The following is an 18,989-nucleotide window of genomic DNA, read 5'->3' on the forward strand; positions in this document are numbered from 1 at the left end:
ATCATGGTACTTCAATCGACAAGAAGAGCTTAGTCTGCACAAGACACTCCACCTGCAACTCAACAAAGCAAACAAATGTCAGACCAGGAAAATATGCTCCCTCTGAGAAATACCAAGTCTTTCCCTCTTGATTTGTATGGAAGTTGTAGTGTGGTATTCTTATCTCTTGTGAGCTATTCCCCAACACATATTCCCCTGCTAATAATCTCCTGCTCTCTGGAGAGGTGATGAGGACATGGTGAGACCGGCAGCAACATCTCTGACAGCATCTCCTGGATCTGCACCAGTTGTCATCTCTGCCAGTTGCTTTGGTCCCTCTCATGTCAGTCTGCCAAAAAATTAATGGTACTCTAGTGCATATAATCTTGTGTGCAAAATAAGAGTTCAGGAAATGGGTTTTCTAATCTGCAGGCTTAATACCACAGAGATTATTGTGTGACTAAGCCACATGCTGACATTTGGTATCTGTATCTTTCTCACATTGTCAATTAAAACTTCCCCCACCCCCAAATAAAAAAAAACCCACATAAATGTGCCCTCTTGAATGGGAAGAAAAACAATTTTTTTGCAAAAAATGCTCTGTAGTTCTGTCCCTCAGAGGGGTCTTGGGTCTTTAAATCATCACAAGCTTTCTTTTGAAAGATCTTAAGGGAAACACTTTTCTCCTGCAGCCTGACCACTTGCTTTTTGTTGTAGTCACTAACTCAGGTGCCTGTTTGACACAGCACTGCCTATGGAAATAAGATATTTTTTCGCTGATAATTTTTCTTCTAATTAATTGAGGTTTTGTTGTGGTTGTTGTTTTCTCATTTCATGATGATTTCTTGTTCCTTCTTTTTTTCCTTTTGGCAGTTGTATTTTGCTGTGAGGCTTCATTAATGTAAAGATAGTTTTGATATTATATATTCTTTGCTTCTATTAGCCCTTGCAGCAGAACCCTGGGAAAGCTGGAAAAAGGGATCAATAGCACTGGTGTTCTGGGGACAGTCTTTATACAAATTTGAAACTAATTTTTAGAAAGGAAATATTGCTATCTCCATTTTACAAATAGGAAATGAAAACCCAGTGAACCATTCAAGAAAGCTTGAAGCAGGGCTAGCAGCTCAAACTAATGCTTGTGGACCCTGAGGTCTTGCCTTGTGAAGACCAAGTTAACTTGCATGCCAGCTGAGCCATGGAAAACTGGCCACATGCAGACATGGTTTTACAAGAGGGAGAGAAGATATGGGCAGCATCAGCACCAATATTACACAGAAGGATGGATATCTGTTTCAGTCAGATAAATTCACAGATGCTTTTCCCATATATAATCATAGAATCATGGAATGTCCTGAGCTGGGAGGGACCCACAAGGATCATTGAGTCCAATTCCTGTCCCTGCACAGGACACCCCACAGTTCACACCGTGTTTCTGAGGACGTTGTCCAGTCTCTTCTTGAACACTGTCAGGCTTGGGGCTGTGACACCTCCCTGGGGAGCCTGTTCCAGTGTCCAGCACCCTCTGGGTGAAGAACCTTTTCCTAATGTCCAACCTAAACCTCCCCTGGCTCACCTTCCTGCCATTCCCTCAGGTTCTGTTATTGGTCACCAGAAAGAAGAGATAGGACACCTGCCCCTTCTCCCCTTGTGAGGAAGCCATTTCCACCGTGAGGTGTCCCCTCAGTCTCCACTTCTCCAGGCTGAATAAACCCAGTGACTTCAGCTGTTCCTCATACGGCTTCCCTTCCAGACCCATCACCAACTTCATGGCCCTCCTCTGGACACCCTCCAGTAGCTTTATATCCGTTTTATACTGTGTAAGAGTTGGTCTGAAGATGGAACAGTATTTGCCTGAAACATTTGCCATCAGGGACTAGGAGAACTGAAGGCCTGACAGAAAGAACAGATGGACAATTACTTGGAGAGAGGCCTGAGGAGCAGAATTGTGTTGCACAGGTCTCTCTGATCCAGGGGGCTACTGGTAACAATGGCTGCTGTGTGGACATCATCTGCTGCCTCAGCCAAACTTGCCCCCACCTCCTAAAGGAATTGTGTTATACAGGTCCCTCCAACCCAGGGACAACAGCTGCTGTCCAAAAGATGGATTCTCACCTGCTACCTCAGTCACACCTGCCCCCACCTCCTCCCTGAAACAAAGGCCAACAAAGAACAGCATGCCCAGAAGCTTGCCAAGGGTCCTGAGGTCACCCAATGGACCAGAAAGAGACCCCTGAACATGAGGCCACACAGGCGCAGATGGGTCCTGGCAAATAAAGAGGGGACTTTTCAGGTCTGCACAGTTAAGCCTGGATTGTGAAACAAAGGCAGAGAGTGGCCTCAAACAATGCAAGCAAGAAAGGGTGAAGAAGCATAAAAGATGGATGCTAACTGGATATCATTAAGATCTTCCCACCAGAGGATCCTGGATCACGACGCAGGGCTGGCAGAACTCTATGTGATCGGAGACCAGAGGGACTCCTATGGGACTTGTTTGGTGGTAACGAAATCCTCATTTCCCGCTTTTTCGTTTCTTTCCCTTTTCTTTCTCTTTCTCTTTCCGTTATTCTCTACTCTCTCGCTATCGCGTGCCACTTTTTGGGCAAAATAATAAAGTAACACTGTTTGTTTTAATTATAACCCCTTGGCATTTTGGTTGCCTTAATTTTGCACTTCGAGATCAAGGTAAATGAACCATCATGAGTCCATCACCGAGTGGACCGTGACATAGTGTGACTCCCAGAGCTGCACAGAGTGCTCCACACAGGACTACTTTTCTTCATACCCTTCCTTTTGGCTTGAGCTGGTTTCTCCTCTGAGCTCAGGCTTACTGGGCACTGCAAGATCCCAAACCATGGTCTGACCCTTCTGCAGTTCCTGACCAGGAGGAAATACTTCCCATGCAGGTCCCAGCCTCAGCCAGTGTTTTTAAGTTGGCTATGAGGCTGAGACTCAACTATTTGTGTCTTTAAGTCAAAATCCATCCTTCCTCTTCATTGCTTCTCAGTTTTATTGGGATTTGATCACACATCCAAGGATTGTTTTAAGCAAAAGTTTGGGGTTGGACAAAATTGCTGGCAAAAAAAAAATTAAAAAACATTGATTTGAGGTAAATTTTTTTTACACTCTCTCATTCTCCCTCCTTTCTTCTCATTGTCACCACTATTGTAAGAGTAGTAGCCCCAAATTTACATGTATCTTGTGAATTGAGTCATGAAAAACAAATGAGTGTCAGTCATCAAAGTGCTCTGTGAATAGATGGTGTTCACTGCTGTCAATATAGTACTTTTCAGGACAGCTATACAACCATTAATGTAGAAAGAAAGAAAGAAAAATAACTTTGTATTTCTCAAAAGCCAGCAAATTGTCTTTATTTTTTGTTGTGTGGAGAAAAAAGAGGGCTCACAAATCCATCTCATCAAACTGGAAATTTTGGCTTAATTTCTGTATTTCTGTGTTTTGTTTGTTTTATTGTCCAGAAATTAAAATCATTGGGCCAATGATTTAAAGAGTTGCTAGTTAATCTTCCTGGATTTACTGTGCCAGGAGAGGATTTTTCTATGACTTTTGTTACAATCTGACAACATCACAGTTTCTTAACATTTTAGATATGGTGAAGATGCATGATCCAAGTTTTTATCTGAAGAGTTAACGATGGATTTATTGCAGCATAACAGAAAACAAGAGTTTGGATCATTTATTTCTAAACTGGGATTTCACTCAAAATGCCCCAAGGCATTTTTTTATAATCATAAGGCTCCTTCTAGGGGCACTAAGCAATTCCCAGAGAGACCCTCATTGTGGTTTAGTTTGAGTGTAAAGCCTTCAGGGCAGGTGTCAGGTCTTAATCTGTGGCCTCTATAAATCCACATTTTCCACTTTGAACTGAAGTTTCAACTTCAGTTTGAAGCCTGCTTTCAACCTTAAGATCCTCTATTTTTGCTTTTTCTTTTCACTTTGGATTTTGATTCCATTAGCTGTTGGGTAACATTTCTGCTGTAGTTTTTATTTCTTCACATGTCTAACTTGGCTGTTTCATTAACAAAAAAAAAAAAAAAGAAAAATAATGTAAACCTGTCTTGCAGCTTGGACCACTGCAATATTGTTGTTATTATTATTAACAATAATAATAATTTCCTTTGTTTCATTTGGAATCTCCTGGCTGTCAGCAAAACCAACAGCTTTTGCCAGAGTTAAATCTATTTTAACTAAGAGGACTTCTGTATTGTATTTACAGAAATCTGTCTTGTAGATTCTCCTTTGAAAACAACTTCAGCTGTCTTAATTTGTTTCTAAACACTGAACTGATGTTCTTACTGGTACTGCCTTTGACATTTCTGTGATATGTGGCTTTCGTGCAACAGAAAGTCTCAGAAAAAATATGGCAGATGATTCAGAAAAGAGACACAAAAGTGATTTGAAAGGTCTCATGGTGAGAAGGGGGAAAACATCAGACCTTTAAATTTATCAGAGGAGAAGATAGAGACTTGATTTGGTTAAAGTGTTAAGGACCTACACAGAAATATAACAAAAGGGAATAAAATATTTTTTCAACTAACCAGAGAAAATCTAAGCAGAGTGAACTATAGACAAATTCAAAAGAAAATTACAGAATCTGTTGTAACAGCAACTGGAACTGTCTACCCAGGGAAACAGTAGCTATATGAACTTCAGATGAAGACTGGCTGTGTTCCAGGAAGGTAAATATTAATCAAGAGCAATACAGAAGAAAAGGGTAAAATCAGGGGATATTTTTATGTGCCAAGGCGTATCTCATGATGGTTTCATGAGGCTTTTAAGTGGATTGAAGAAAAGACCCTATGCCAGGACTGTGTAGGTTGATGTTTAATAGTGGCTTTTCGCTAATTGCTTTCTAAGAGAAGGAGTAAATCCAGGAGGAGCCATGAAAATGTAAATGTAAATGTAAATGTAAATCCAACCCCTCTGGTTACTGGTCACTCTCCTTCCCCTCAGCTCTCGGAAATATGTGTTATATGTCTCATGGTCACAGGAAAATTTCAGTACTGCAAAGCTGACCTGCCTCTAGATAATCAAATGGTCTTTTTGAAACTCTCTTTGTGTAAACATGTTAACAACAAACACACGTGTCATTTGAAATGCTTCATGTTTTGGCCACGTTCAGGAACTTCATTATTAATACTTGTTATTCCCATAAATAAGTCTGATCCAAGTCAGAGTCACCAAGAAGATATACATTTGATTGGATGAAGTACCTCTCTTGTACTGCTATTTTGCAATGATTTGGTTGTACTAAGCCAAAAAAATTCATTGCGATTCTTACTTTATTCTGTTTGCAGTTTGGCCCTGAGTTCCTGATGAAAATGTATCTGAAGGGCGATGCCAGTTCCCCTTCCCTTGACCAAAATGCAGCTGTGATTCCTAACCCTAAACATTAACCAAAACATATGGATCCAACTCCTGGGCTCAATGAGTTTCCCAGTGTGAAATCTGTGTTTTGTGACAGTTAGTGGTCTTTCTGGACTGGAAGCTGTCCCTGGGAAATTAGAACTGCCATTCAGCTGAAAAAAAGGAGGAAATAAAAAAAACAAACCACTTCAAAATGGAAGTGGAAACTGAATTTCATTTGTATTTGTAGTTCATGCAGATGTACATAGTAGCAAAGCAGGGGTGCACCCTCAAAGCAGCTTTGGTACTACTGTTCCAGAATCTTCTTTTGCCTCAAACATACACACACACACACAACACCTAAAATTCTAACCTTGATGAAGCCTGTATCCTGGATTATTTTAAGCAGATATAAAGCAGTAACATTATTCCAATTTTATTTAATCTTTCTGGTCCAGTCAACTGCAAATCTTCAGAAATCATTACAAACTGGATTGGATTAATATTATCATTCTGAGTTTTACTAACTTTTGCAGAATCACATTTTCAACTTTTCTTTCCAACTTTAAGACATTCTACAGTTGAAAATTGACATTTCTTATAAGATACCAGAAATCTTTAGAGTTGAACCATGGTTTATAAAACAAAGACATCTCCAATAAATTTTGGAGAGTAGGCAATTCTGTCACTTCACTTGTTTTCAATGCATTATAAGTAGCAAAGTAGCCTATGAATGAAAGCCAGCAGACATTCTAACTGCTGCTTTCTGCTCCTAAGTGTTGATCTAAAAAACTTGCTCAGAAAGACATATTTGGTTTGGATTTACAACATATCTTGTATCATTGACACAGATGCCAGTTAATCTTGTGAAATAAGCAATGTTCCTTCACAACTTTAGCCTGAATTTTCAAGTTTCATCATTAAGAAATATATTTTATATACATATAGGTTTTATTGAAAGACAGGAATCATCAAGACTTTTAAAAATGTAAGTATACTCTTTTTATAAATATACTCTTCAAACAAATATCTATTTTTCTTTTCCTGAGACATATTGTAAGTTTGAGAAACAAAGGCAGAAATACAGTCAATTATTAGAAGCACTGAAGATCCATATACTCTCTTTACCAGTTCCTATATCAGCTTGTTGCAATACATGTCTTGGAAATCCTGTTGTTGGATTATTTGACAGAAAAATAGAATCTCATTCAAATGCCATAGGTTTCCAAGAATCACTGGAGAAGCTTCTAAAGGCAAAAGCCAAACAGAGGGAGAGAAATTAATATTATTTGGAAGAGACAAAGATATGAAAAAATAGACTATGCAGGTTAGTAGTCTCCACTAACTGAGTTGCAGGTAAAGATATACACTGCAACCATAATGTGGAAAAGACCAAGAGTAACTGAGGAAAAAAATACTTCCAGGAAAGATGCATGAAAAGTTATGCTTTGATAGTCAACCACAAAGTGTCTGTTTGCTCAAGTAGTAGAAATTGGGATAGAAAAACTCAGGACTAGGGTGTTTATACATGAGTCCATTCTAAAGAAACACAGCATATGTTTCCCCAGATGTTTATGCACGAAACAGTATTTTCTTGCTGTTTTTATACAATGAAAGAGCATACGGAACATGTCCTAGTCATTAATTTTTCAATCTGAAAATGCATTTTCAAGGAGTCATTTCTTACTCTTCAAAGCAAATGACAGTAGGCATTAAGGAAAATAGACCTGTTGGGAAGACACACTTCCATGTTTTGTTCCTTGAAAGGCTATTCGTTTATTCAGCTATTCGTTTATGGCACAGCAAATTTCCAGGCTTGCAAAAACATATGTACTCGTGGTCCCCTTGCAGTTATCTGTAAAAGTAAACACATGTCTACATCTCTCCAGAAAAGGAACTTATCTTAGTCTTGTCTTAGTCTATGTTATCCACTTAAACATTCAAGAGGAAAAAATGTATCTTTAAAAATTTTGCAATTCATGTAATAAGTATGATAAGCACATTTCTTGTTCTGTGCTACCTAATAAAGAAAAATGTAAAATAATTTGTCTTGTCCTCTATGGTAAGAGATAAAAAATATACAGGGAAATTAAGAAGCTTACAGTAAAAATAAATATCTACAGAAATTACCACAATCGTGTCTGAAAGAGGAGGCACAGGAGGAAGAAACTGAGTGTGTCTTTAGGATAAAAGGTGATGATCTTCTCTAGAGAACAACTATGGGCCAGACAGCATCATAATAGTGCAATCATTGCAGATGTCTGGTCTGTACCAATGGCAATATTTAGAGGACTTTCTGTTCTTCAGGCAACTTCAAAACTTACAGTCCCACCTGCACTATCCTAACTGGTAATATAGGAAGAATTAATGGATTTATAGTCCTAGGTCAAAACAATTACAAGCTGTAATATCTCAATCTCTTGCTCTGCAAAAGAAAAAATATAACTTTATTAAAACCCATTAAAAAAATAATTACCCAGAAGCTTACCGTATTAGCTTTGGACTTACTAATAACAATGAATAATTAATTTTGCTCCAGAAGTCTCTATTCTGCCAGTGAAGCTGCTTTGCATAGTGCTGCACTTGAGTTAATGATGTTTTCATTGAATGCAACTCATTTTAAATAAAGCTTAGATTGCATTTTTCTTGTCCAGTCAGCAGGGTAATTTCTATACTTTTAATTCATTTTGGATGGGTCATATCGAGTCTTTTAGATTTAACGTGTTTCAACCACTTGAATCTGATCCACTAGTCTACTTGACAGTTTGAGAAATAGGAGTTTAAAAGGAAAAACAATTAACAACAGTGTATAAGAAGGGCTTCAGCATCAATGCGTACATCACGCTAGGTGTTATTCAGTGGACATTTAAACAGTTGAATGAACTGAGAAGAACCTAAGCAGAAGCGTCTCAGTAAAGGACATCAAAGATACAGTCATATATATGTAGAGGAGCTCTCTTGATTGTAACAATGCATCATTAAAATAACTATAGCCAAAAGTCCATTTAACCCTTTCTTCTATTTTGCAAAATATCCAACAATATATACCTAGAGATATATGGTGGCGTTAGTTTCAACTTCCTGACTATAGCCTTCTGCTTGGCCGATCTTGTTCTCTGCAGCTGATAATTGGTCTCTGTGGTGCTCATCTGGCTTCCAAGATTTGAACCTGAGGATGGATCAATTGCTTGGTATAGTTTCTGGAAAATCTATGATAAATAATATTTTTATCATTACATATTACCCAAGACCTGTCTACTCTTCATGGATGACAAGTGATGCTCCATTTTATTAGGAGTCATTGCAGGACATACCCTTCTTCTATGTTTCATAAATGAACAAAGAATTTCAGGCTTAAATTTGGTCTGTCCTGGAATCCCAGCTGACCCACATCTGGTACGATTTGTGCTCCAACTATCTTTGTGTTCTTTTGCCTTTGTACTGTGTTCTCTCTTCTGCCCACTGAAAGTGAAGGAACAGGTCTCATTACACTCTTTTCTGATTGGGAAGTATCTTTCACTAGCAAAAAGTCAAAACCCATGTTAACTAAAGCTCTGCAGGCCAACAAAGCTATGCAATCTATTCAAAGAGGACAAATTAAATAGTAATTAGAGATGAAAGCTTTGTTATGCTTATGTAACCCATAATAGAACAATTTTCCCATGACTTGCTGCTTACAAGATAGCTGACCTAACAGTTAGCCACTTTTTTACAAATCTGCACAATGTGCTTTTAATTAGAACTTGCCTTTGAAACTGGGTCCAAATGAGCTTTCCTTCAAAGCAAAACAATGAAATAAGACCCGTCATTCTGGCTTTCCCCCGAATCAGATTCTGCATATTTTATTCTGATCATAAACAACATTCCTCTCAGTGTCATCCTGCTAAAACAAAGCTGTAAGCTGAAAGTTGGTCTCACCTGGAATAACAGTGACAAGAAAGGTTTCTTGCTTTGTTAAAGTCAATTAGCAATCATGTCAGGTGGTCCTTCAAATATGGAGAGAAAGATGGAAATGGGCTAGTGTTTGGTGAGGTTTTTTACTTTCTCAACTTGCCTCTGCAGATTTTTCCAATTGTTGATCATCAGGAGATACAGGTATGGGAGCAGTGCTGTGAGCTTTTCGACTAAGGAAATCATGATGGAGAAAGAGAAGATAAAGTTTAAGAACACCCCAGAAACCTCTGTTAAGGGTGCATTGTACTTTTCAGAGGCACTTGCAATGTTAAGTGCCATCTTTAAAAAGAGGTGACGAAACACGAGCAACTCCAGGAAAATGGAGGAGGTGCAAAAGATGCAAAGTAGCTTTTGAGTGAACAGCTGTCAAAGTGCATTAGATTTACAAACTTCTCTCCAACTGAGAAGAAAAAGAGTCTAGATTAGTTATATATTTCATGTTGTATATGTTTAAAGTAGTAAAGAGAAGGCAACTATATGGTCCACATGAGAATCTCCAATATTTGTCCCAAGTGAATGTAGAAAAGACCACGTTTTGTTCCTTGTCATAAGTGGAACTTCAAGGTCACATCACAGACCACCTTGCTGTACTGGACACTAAAACCCTAAGTGATAATATCAATTTAAACAGAGAAGGGGCAGGAATCACAGGTAGAGTAGCATAAGGGACAATGAGCAACATCTAAAGAAATTTAAGGCAATTAACTTAAAGAGAAATGCTTTTCCCTTTTTCAATTCATTTAATTTAAATTCAATTAATTGAAAAAAAAAAAAAAAAAAAACAACCAAAAACGAACAAATCAGCTGCAATATTAGGCTGTGGAATCACTCTGCTTCCACTCAGAAACAACTAGGAGCTGAACATGAGTGAAATAATACGTAGTTTTGTTCCCGGTGGCTAAAAGGGCATATGTAGCCAGTATAATTTTTTTATGAAAAAGTGTCTGAAATTGAAATATCCTAACAGTAGGGTAGGACTTTTAGATTACTAGTGCTGCTCAGTGGTATAAACATCTGAACCTCTTGAGCAGTTTAGAGAGATCTCAATTAGGGAGCATCAATCAGGGTGAGAGACATAGGAACTTGTCAGCACATGCAACCACCTCCTGGGCTCATGAGAGAAGATGCTTTTCTCATCATACTCTACTATAAGAGGTTAAAAGAAAAGTTGCAGAGGTGCCATTATTTTCCATGCTGTTGTCTGCCAAAACAGAAATCATTGTTGCATTGCTCTTCAGATTCGGAGGTAAGTACTTAGACAAATGTTTCTAAAAATATATAATAGTACTTAAAATATATAATATATAATATATAAATATAAATATATAAATGTAATATATAAATGTAATATATAAATATAAATGTTTCTAAAAATATATAATAGTACTTAGAAAGACCTTCTTGTGTCCTTGTGAGAGAAGACAATTAGAGTGGGATTCCACGTGGCAGTTGTTACAAAACCACTTTCTTTCTTTCTTTCTCTCTTATTAAAATACTATTCCAAAACTTCACCAGTCTCATAGTATGAAATCTTTTTTTTATCAGACCAAAGGTCCTTGTTGACAGTTAAATCCAATTGTTCCTGTTCCAAGATTGTTTTTTAGCTTCAGAAGATCTTCTCTCTCCCTGGAATTTGTTCCACTGAGGTAATGATAGAGGACAATTGCATCCCTTCATGACCTTCCTCTTACTGGTTTTTCCCTCACTCCTTCAGCCCACAAGAGGGCTCTCAGTTGCCCCGATCAAAACAGTCTTACTCCTCTTCAAGAGTCGGTCTTTCTTGACCATGAATAGCCAAATTTGAATACCACATCTGTTTCTTTTCGTATGCCAGTGCATTATGTTTTCTGGAGTCTACTGGAATTAATTCTTGGCTATTGCATTCAGCGTCCTTGTTGCTGGCATCACACCAGCATTTCATGGGCACCCTGCTGACAGTGGTACGACACCACTGTTCTCCATTCTCACTCATTTCCAATGGGTAAATACACAGCTTGCAAAAGAAATGCCTATGGTCATTCTCTAAGTATGCAATCTTGCATTTTATTCAATTAATATTAAATTCCTTTGAGCTTTCTTTTGATTCCAGTCTTCAAGGTCATCCATTTTTAAGGATAAAAAGTCCTGATTTTTCTCTGTATAGAAGATGCCCTCTGGCTTCATGTCATTGGGAAACTGAATTAGCATAGTTTCATTTTCTGCCAGCTTACAAAAGAAACCATTAAAAGAAGCAATGCTTGAGACTTAGTTCTTGAAGAACTCCACCTGTGACTTCTTTACCTGCTGTCTGTTGCCATCTCCTCTTTAGTGTCTTCATGGCATTGCATCAGACGTTATACCCACATTCAACTGGATTAAACTTAACACTTTTTCTGGAAAATCTCTTATATTTCCAGAGAAAGATATCAAGTTATTTTGACATTATCTACTCACAATACATTCAGCTTGCATTTTGTCTTGTTTTCCATTTGCTTCTATCTCTTTATATACAATGCTCCAAAGACTCCTCCAAGGTTTCACACAATCTAAAAGCCAACTTTTCTAGCATGATAAATCTTTCTGTTTAGGGAAAACTCAATGTCAAATATATCATCAATGACAAATTTAGTGAAAATCCTTGCTCACAGACCTTTGGATATTCATCAGAAGACTAGAATGGAGATTATTTTAATTTTCAGCTTTACATAATCTTTTCATACTCCTCATGATGCTAATTTTCTCTTTTTGTCTGTGTTTTCCAAGCTGTACACTAAACACTTTGAATAGGTTAGTCACTTAGCTCATGACAAGTGTGGGTCGGAAAATGACAATTCTCCACTGATTGTGCAGTACTTAGAGATACAATGAAAAAGAGCTTTAGTCATGGAAATTGTTCTGTTCATTGATGAATTATAGTCTTTTAAAAGTGAGATGGATCTGCAGCTTATCTGCTTTTGAAGTTGTGCTGTGCTCCATCTTTATCGATGTGAGCAAGCAAGTACTTTGGGAAATAACTTCCTATTGTTGTGGTCCATGCAGTAAAGGACTTCATAATACTTTTTAAAAGCCTGTATGTGGATGTCCATATTGAGTTTCTAAATGAAGATAACAAATAAATACCCAAGCAAATAAAAGAAACTGTATTCTTTCTGAATACCTGCATCATTCTCACAACATGACAGTACCAACTGTTTTGTAAGATTATGAGCAGATCCCCACTTTTCATCAAGGGACTCTGCAGAAATGGTGTGCATTTCTAGCAGAAAATACCAGAAAAAAATCTCATATCCAAGTACATGCAAGGATTCTAATCCATTCAGGGTATGTACCTGCTGCTGCAGCATCTGCATAGCTGAAACATGCCATTATAGATTTCAGTGTTTTGTTGTTGTTGTTGTTGTTGTTTTAATTATTATTTTTATTTTTAATTTATTTCATTGTTTCTTGCTTTTGAGAGGACTCAGTTCACTTCGGGAGACTGTGAGGACCAGATGCACTGAGGCATCACAGGTGCCAGTCAACTTCATTAGGTACTTCAAAGACTAAATATCAAACACTTTATTTACTATTTTGCTATTGCATTTGAGCTGCAGCAAGTGACATATCATCAACAACAACAACTATGGATATTAGTTTAATCAAATACAAATACAAATTGTTGGGTTTTTTTCAAGAAAAAAGAGCGGAGCTACTTCTTGTAGAAACAGATATTATTTTACATGCATTGATGACTCTCTCCAGTTTTATGGCAGCTTTTACCATCTTTGAAAGCTCAATCATCATCCACAAGCAGTCAGAAATAACTTCTAATGTCTCTTAGTTCTGTAAGTGTCCTAGAGTGAAGTTAATTTAGCCTAGGCCATTTGGAGACATTTAATGTACAAAAGAACAGCTGAGTCCCTTCCTTGTCAGAGGTTGAATCTTTCCTGCATGTTACAATGCTCCGATAGAGGAAAATACTATTTGACGGAAAAAGGTCCCTGAAAGTTTTCTCAGAACATTTTGTCCTTCAACTTTTAAAAAACACATGAAGAAGACTATGAGTAGAGGGCTGAAAAAGTCATTGCCACAACTGTCCCGTGAACAGTCAGTGTACACTGGTCTTCTCAGTCACTTCCAACCGAAAAATTCCAGTTTTGCATAAAAAAATCATTGTCATTCAACCTGCAAATTCAAAGCCTTTAATTTTTTTACTGTTAAATTTTGTCCTCAAGAGTATGCTATTATCAGTTCCCTTCGATCCACAGAAGTGAGGCTGAAAAGAAAGTACTGAGATCATTGTAGTGTTGTAGAATTGAATCTGCCTGAATGAAAATTTTGTCCTGAACAATCTTTAACATAGTGTGATGAGTATTATTGTTTCATAGTTCAGGGGAGGATGATTACTTTTGCTTCCTTTAATTTCTTAACTTAACTTAGTGTTTAATTATATGCAAGTGATTTTAAACTCACAGTGACAACAAATTAGAGAAGGCAAAAAACAAAAGGCTGAAATATTGTCTTGGTTTTGTTAAAAACCAGGTTTCTCTTTTAGTGAATTTGCCTGTCAGCTAAAGCTTCATATTAGCTGCATTTTCCTGGAGAACCAGATACATGTTTTGGTAAACCTAGCAATGGAATGCGAGGTTATTGGTAAGCACGGATGGACATCTCACGAGAGGGACAACGAGAAACAAGTGACCAAGAAACTGACCAACTGTGTATAACATTCCATTCACATGAATACTTTATATAAAAGTGGGAGATCACGAGGATCTCAACCCTTTCCCTTCTTTTCGTCCCTTTTGCTTATGGCCGACATTAGGAGAAGACCTTGCTAGTCGTCTCTGCGAACTGAAGCCTAGTGACAGACTGAATCCAGCTCCGGTTGGCTGCAGAGTCCAATCCAGGACTTTGGGTGCCAGCTCTGCAGTTGCTGAGACTTTCAAGATTAGTTTTGTATATTTTGTATTATTTTCTCTATTCTTATTAGTAGTATTAATAAAACATTTTTAATTTTTCCAACTCTTCTCTCTGTCCTTCTTTCCCTCTCGATCACCTGTCCTTAGTAAAAAGGGGGACAGGGAGGACCAGCAGGGGGAGGTGGGGGGGAGGAGGTTAACAATACATCTGCCAGGGTTTTATTGTCACCCCGCAATCTAAACCCGTGACAAATATATTACACACAAATGTGGTCAATATGCTTGAAGATTAAATCTGAAAATCTGAAACCACAGAGGGTTTGTTTTGAACTGTCTTCCTTTTCATCTTATACAGTAAAGTAACATTTCCACATTCTGCAAGGGAAATTAGAAAAGACAAATAAAACATATCCATTTGTTTGTCCTTCTGAAATAAGCTAAGAATCAAATAAAGCAGCTCTGAAACTGAAACTGGAAGAATTCTTGAAATATAGTGGTGCAGGTAGGGATAGCAAAGTACCAAACTCACTTCAGAAGGAAAAAAACCCCACATATATATAAATATTACATATATTACAGATATGTCGTATCATATTTCATCTCAATGTATTCAATCGATGTGTTAAATTTGTGTGCTGCAAATACACCTTATCATTCCCTGGCAATGACTCTTTTTCTGGAAGAAAATGTACTAGATTGTTCTGGAATGTGATATTTTTAGAAAATAAAGAAATAGTCACCAGATCGTACTTCTCCTTCCTTCTTACCCTGCAAATCAGTTTTAGCCACTGAAGCCCAGTTGAAATCTGCAGCATCAAAACACTGCGGCATTATTTAATTACGTCTTTCTTAGCTCAGTAGGGACACAGTAGGATCCTCAGTTCCAATGTGCTGCAAAAAGATGGTGAACATCTTAGAAGTGCCACTGCAGTTCTTTCAAAGGAAATGTAAAACCTAATTTGGTCGAAGAATGAAAGAATTTATTTTAGAAAGGATATTTGCTTCCTGTATACATTTAAATCACTGATAAGCTACTCAGAACTACTGATTAGACCATATGTTAGACCATATGTTCAACAGGTTCAATGGAGGGATTAAAAGGTCATTTTGCATCTTGGAGGATCAGATTATTGGTGATTTACTGTTATTTACTCATTCACATTGTTTTGGCTGTCAGTTTGGGATCGTGGCAGTGACTGTAAGCACGTAGGCATAGATGCCTGGCAGCATAATCTTCCAAAAATTGAGATGCAATTATCTCTAACGTAATCAGAGCTTTTGTACAAACCCTACTCCTCGCTCAAAAAAAAAGATTGGTTAAACATCAGCAAAGACATGTGTAGTGAAGGAAACATGAAGCCTGTAATTAAATCTGACAGGATGTAAAACTAAAAGCTATTTATACACCAATAACAAGGAGATGTTTAAATGAACAGAGTCAGGTGTTGTCAGAAGTTGAGAAGTGATGCAGCAAACAAGAAAAATAACTGTAAAGTGGGAGAGAAACTTAATGCAGTTCTCCAGAACATGGCAAAGTCCTAAGGACCTTTTTCTATTTATTCCAGAAGAATCTGGATCAGACACTGTAGTGGTTCAGAAACTCATCTTCTACCTTATTATGGTATTTCAGAAATGTCATGAAAGCCAAGTAATAAATGTGATTATGGTCAGTTCTGTGTGGAAGTAGGTCTGAAGCTTACAAAAATAACCCAATGTCTACACAGAATTAATTAATATTGAATTATAAACCACAGGACTGGAGGATAGAGGTGCTACAAGCATTTACTAGCTTCTACCCTCATAGTGAGTATCTGTTTCCAGTAATAGCTCATATTAAAAAAAACCCTCTCTAATGCACTTTTGGGTTACATTTGCCATTGTTATGAAGACAAAAAGGATGATTTATCCTGAAGGTCAGCCATGCTTGTAGTTCTGAAATTTTCTACAGTTGATCTTTGCTAGCTATATGAACCTCAGCTCAAGGTCATAAGTGAAGAAAATAGCAACTGATAATGTTATACAAAGGAATTCATGATGGTATAAAGTGATGGTGGGGTATCATCCAGTTAATAACATCCATAAATACTTGTGCCACTTGCTTTCATAAGTAAGCTAAATAGTGTAGTGAGTTAAGAGGTCAAAAGAGCTTTGTTGTTTCCATTTCATCCTAAAAATCAACACAGTAGTTCAGCAAGGTTGCATCTTGATGCATGAACTAGTGACCAGAAAAATCTTCCAGGATCTTGTCAGACTTGAATTCTATGATTAATTGTACAAATATAATGCCAGAAAGGGAATATTTAATTGTATTACTTATTTGCCTTGAATTTCTTTATATGAAACACAGTAACAAATTTATAGCACTCTGCTACACTCAGTGTGTTCTTGATGTGAACTCATCTCAATGCTTTGATGAGTTTAGTACTTTTATAAATAAGTCTTTGTTGATAAGTTAAGATTGGTGAATCTTGTTGGTAGAAAAGACAAAGGGAGGATTTTTGATAATGGTTCAGTGGAGAATATTTCTGTCCTCCACAGAAAGAAAAAAAAAAAAAAAGTAAAAAGAAAAAAGAGAATACTAAAGTTGCTATTATTGGTGTACCAAGAAGTATTAAATACTAATGAAATTAGCTAGGCCAAAGTTAAAGACAGTATAAGTCTGTGGTAAGGAAGATGAGTTACTATATGTCTATTGTAGAGTGCATAGTGTCTACAAAAAGGTATATTTTGAAAAGCATTGTCACTAAAATGCAAGGTTTTTCATGTATTTCTTTTTTAACTCTCCAAAGTTGAGATTATCACTGTACCTTCTACAATATTTTCTTGAAATTTCCCTGGAGTTATCACTTTCTAAGAGTTTATCTTCCTGAATGTTCTATTACACATCCTTTAAATTTGAGGTTAATTGACCTTTGGAACAGCTTACATGAAAAGACTAGCATTGCCTGGTTTCTATCTTATTTTTACATGCTTAATTTAAAATCATAGACACCCTGGAGCATCTTGTCTGGCTGTGTGAGTCACCTGCTTGCCTGTGTTGATTTCTGAAGTATCCCGGTGCATCCCTAATGGCTTTGCGGCTTTGCATGTCTATGTTTACACAACCACAGCTGCTTCTGAGACTGCTTTTCTAAGCGAACTAGGACGTATCTCTCAGGGGATGCTTAGACATGTTGCTCAGCAGGCAATGGGCCTGAAGATCTGTGACATGCCTGGCTTTATGTATTCAGAAAAGTTCCCTTTGGCCCTGGGTTTATGAGAAGTATCTCAAGATACGTAAAAAACCTAACATTTCAAAGGTGTAAATGTATTCAGTGCAAGTTCAGTCTGTTTTCTTGTCACGGTGAACTGGTAAGAATCAGTGTGATACTGAGAGAATGCAGATGTTTCCTTAGGCAAAAGTTTTCTGTAAAACACAGATGTGCTGCTGGACAACAGGGCTCTGTCTAACAGTGTGGAGCATCCTGCTATCTTCTGATAACCTTTAACCAGTGGTCCTGTTCTCCTGAGGTCCTTGCCGGTTTTAGTGTCTTTCTCTGGACAGTCCAAACACACTTTGTTCATACACCCTACACCTAGTTGACTCCACTACACAGTATCTTCACCCGTAATATTCTTGGCTATAAAGGGGATTCAGTCACTCACTGTGTAAGCATCTACAAACGAGGAAAAAGAATCGTAGAATCATAGCATCATTTCAGTTGGAAGAGACCCTCAGGGTCATTGATTCCAACCATAACTAGCACTAGCCCATGTCCCTAAGAACCTTGTCTAAATGCCTTTTAAACCCCTCCAGGGATGGTGACTCAACCACTGCCTGGGCAGCCTGTTAAAATGCCTGATAACCCTTTCTCTGAATAATTTTTTCCTAATATCCAATCTAAACCTACCCTGGTGCAACTTGAGGCCATTTCCTCTTGTCCTATTACTTGCTACTTGGAAGAAGAGACCAACACCCTCCATTCTCCAACCTCCTTTCAGGCAGTTACAGAAGCAAGAAGGTCTCTCATCAGCCTCCTGTTCTCCAGGTTAAACAGCACTAGTTCCCTCAACCACTCCTCATCAGGTGCAGCCTCACCAGTGCTCAGTACAGTGGCACAATCACTGGTCCTGCTGGCCACACTATTCCTGATACGAGCCAGGATGTTGTTGGCCTTTTTGGCCACCTGGGCACACTGCTGGCTCATGTTCAGCCAGTTGTCAGTCAACACCACCATATCCTGATGTCCTCTTTGAGAGACAGAGTATCAGCACATGCACTGTTAAGAAGAGCCAGCACCACTGCATTCATAGTGTAATGATGATGATGACTTGTTTACCATCATTTTGCTTGACTGGTTCTGTGGGGTTGATCCTGACTCAAATCTGGAAATTTTGCTCAAGCAAAATGCCCACTCTGCTCAATAACTTCTTGTTAGCAAGGATTTGGAAAGGCAAATCCCCAAGGAAGTACTATTTGTTCTCTTTCCATAGGGAATATTTCCTATATGTAATTAATAAAACTGTGGACTTTTGTGAGGTTTTTCATTTACATTTATTAATGATTAATTGATTTAATTTGATTTACACCTATGTTCAGTTGAGACAAGGCTGTTAAACAATTCAGTGAACTGCCATTGATTATTGAATATATAACTTATATTCATTAGAACTGGCAAGGGTTCAAAATCTTTGTGATTTTATTTTTACTAGCCTAATGCAATGAAAAATGAATTGTTATGGAGGCCAGAGAGTCTTCACCAGGTTCAACTCAAGATTCATGGGTTTCGCTTATGTAGTCAAATTTCTTATATGGAAGGTGAGTTAAATAAT

This window comes from Columba livia, chromosome 4, assembly GCF_036013475.1.
Source record: "Columba livia isolate bColLiv1 breed racing homer chromosome 4, bColLiv1.pat.W.v2, whole genome shotgun sequence".
Lineage (NCBI taxonomy): Eukaryota > Metazoa > Chordata > Aves > Columbiformes > Columbidae > Columba > Columba livia.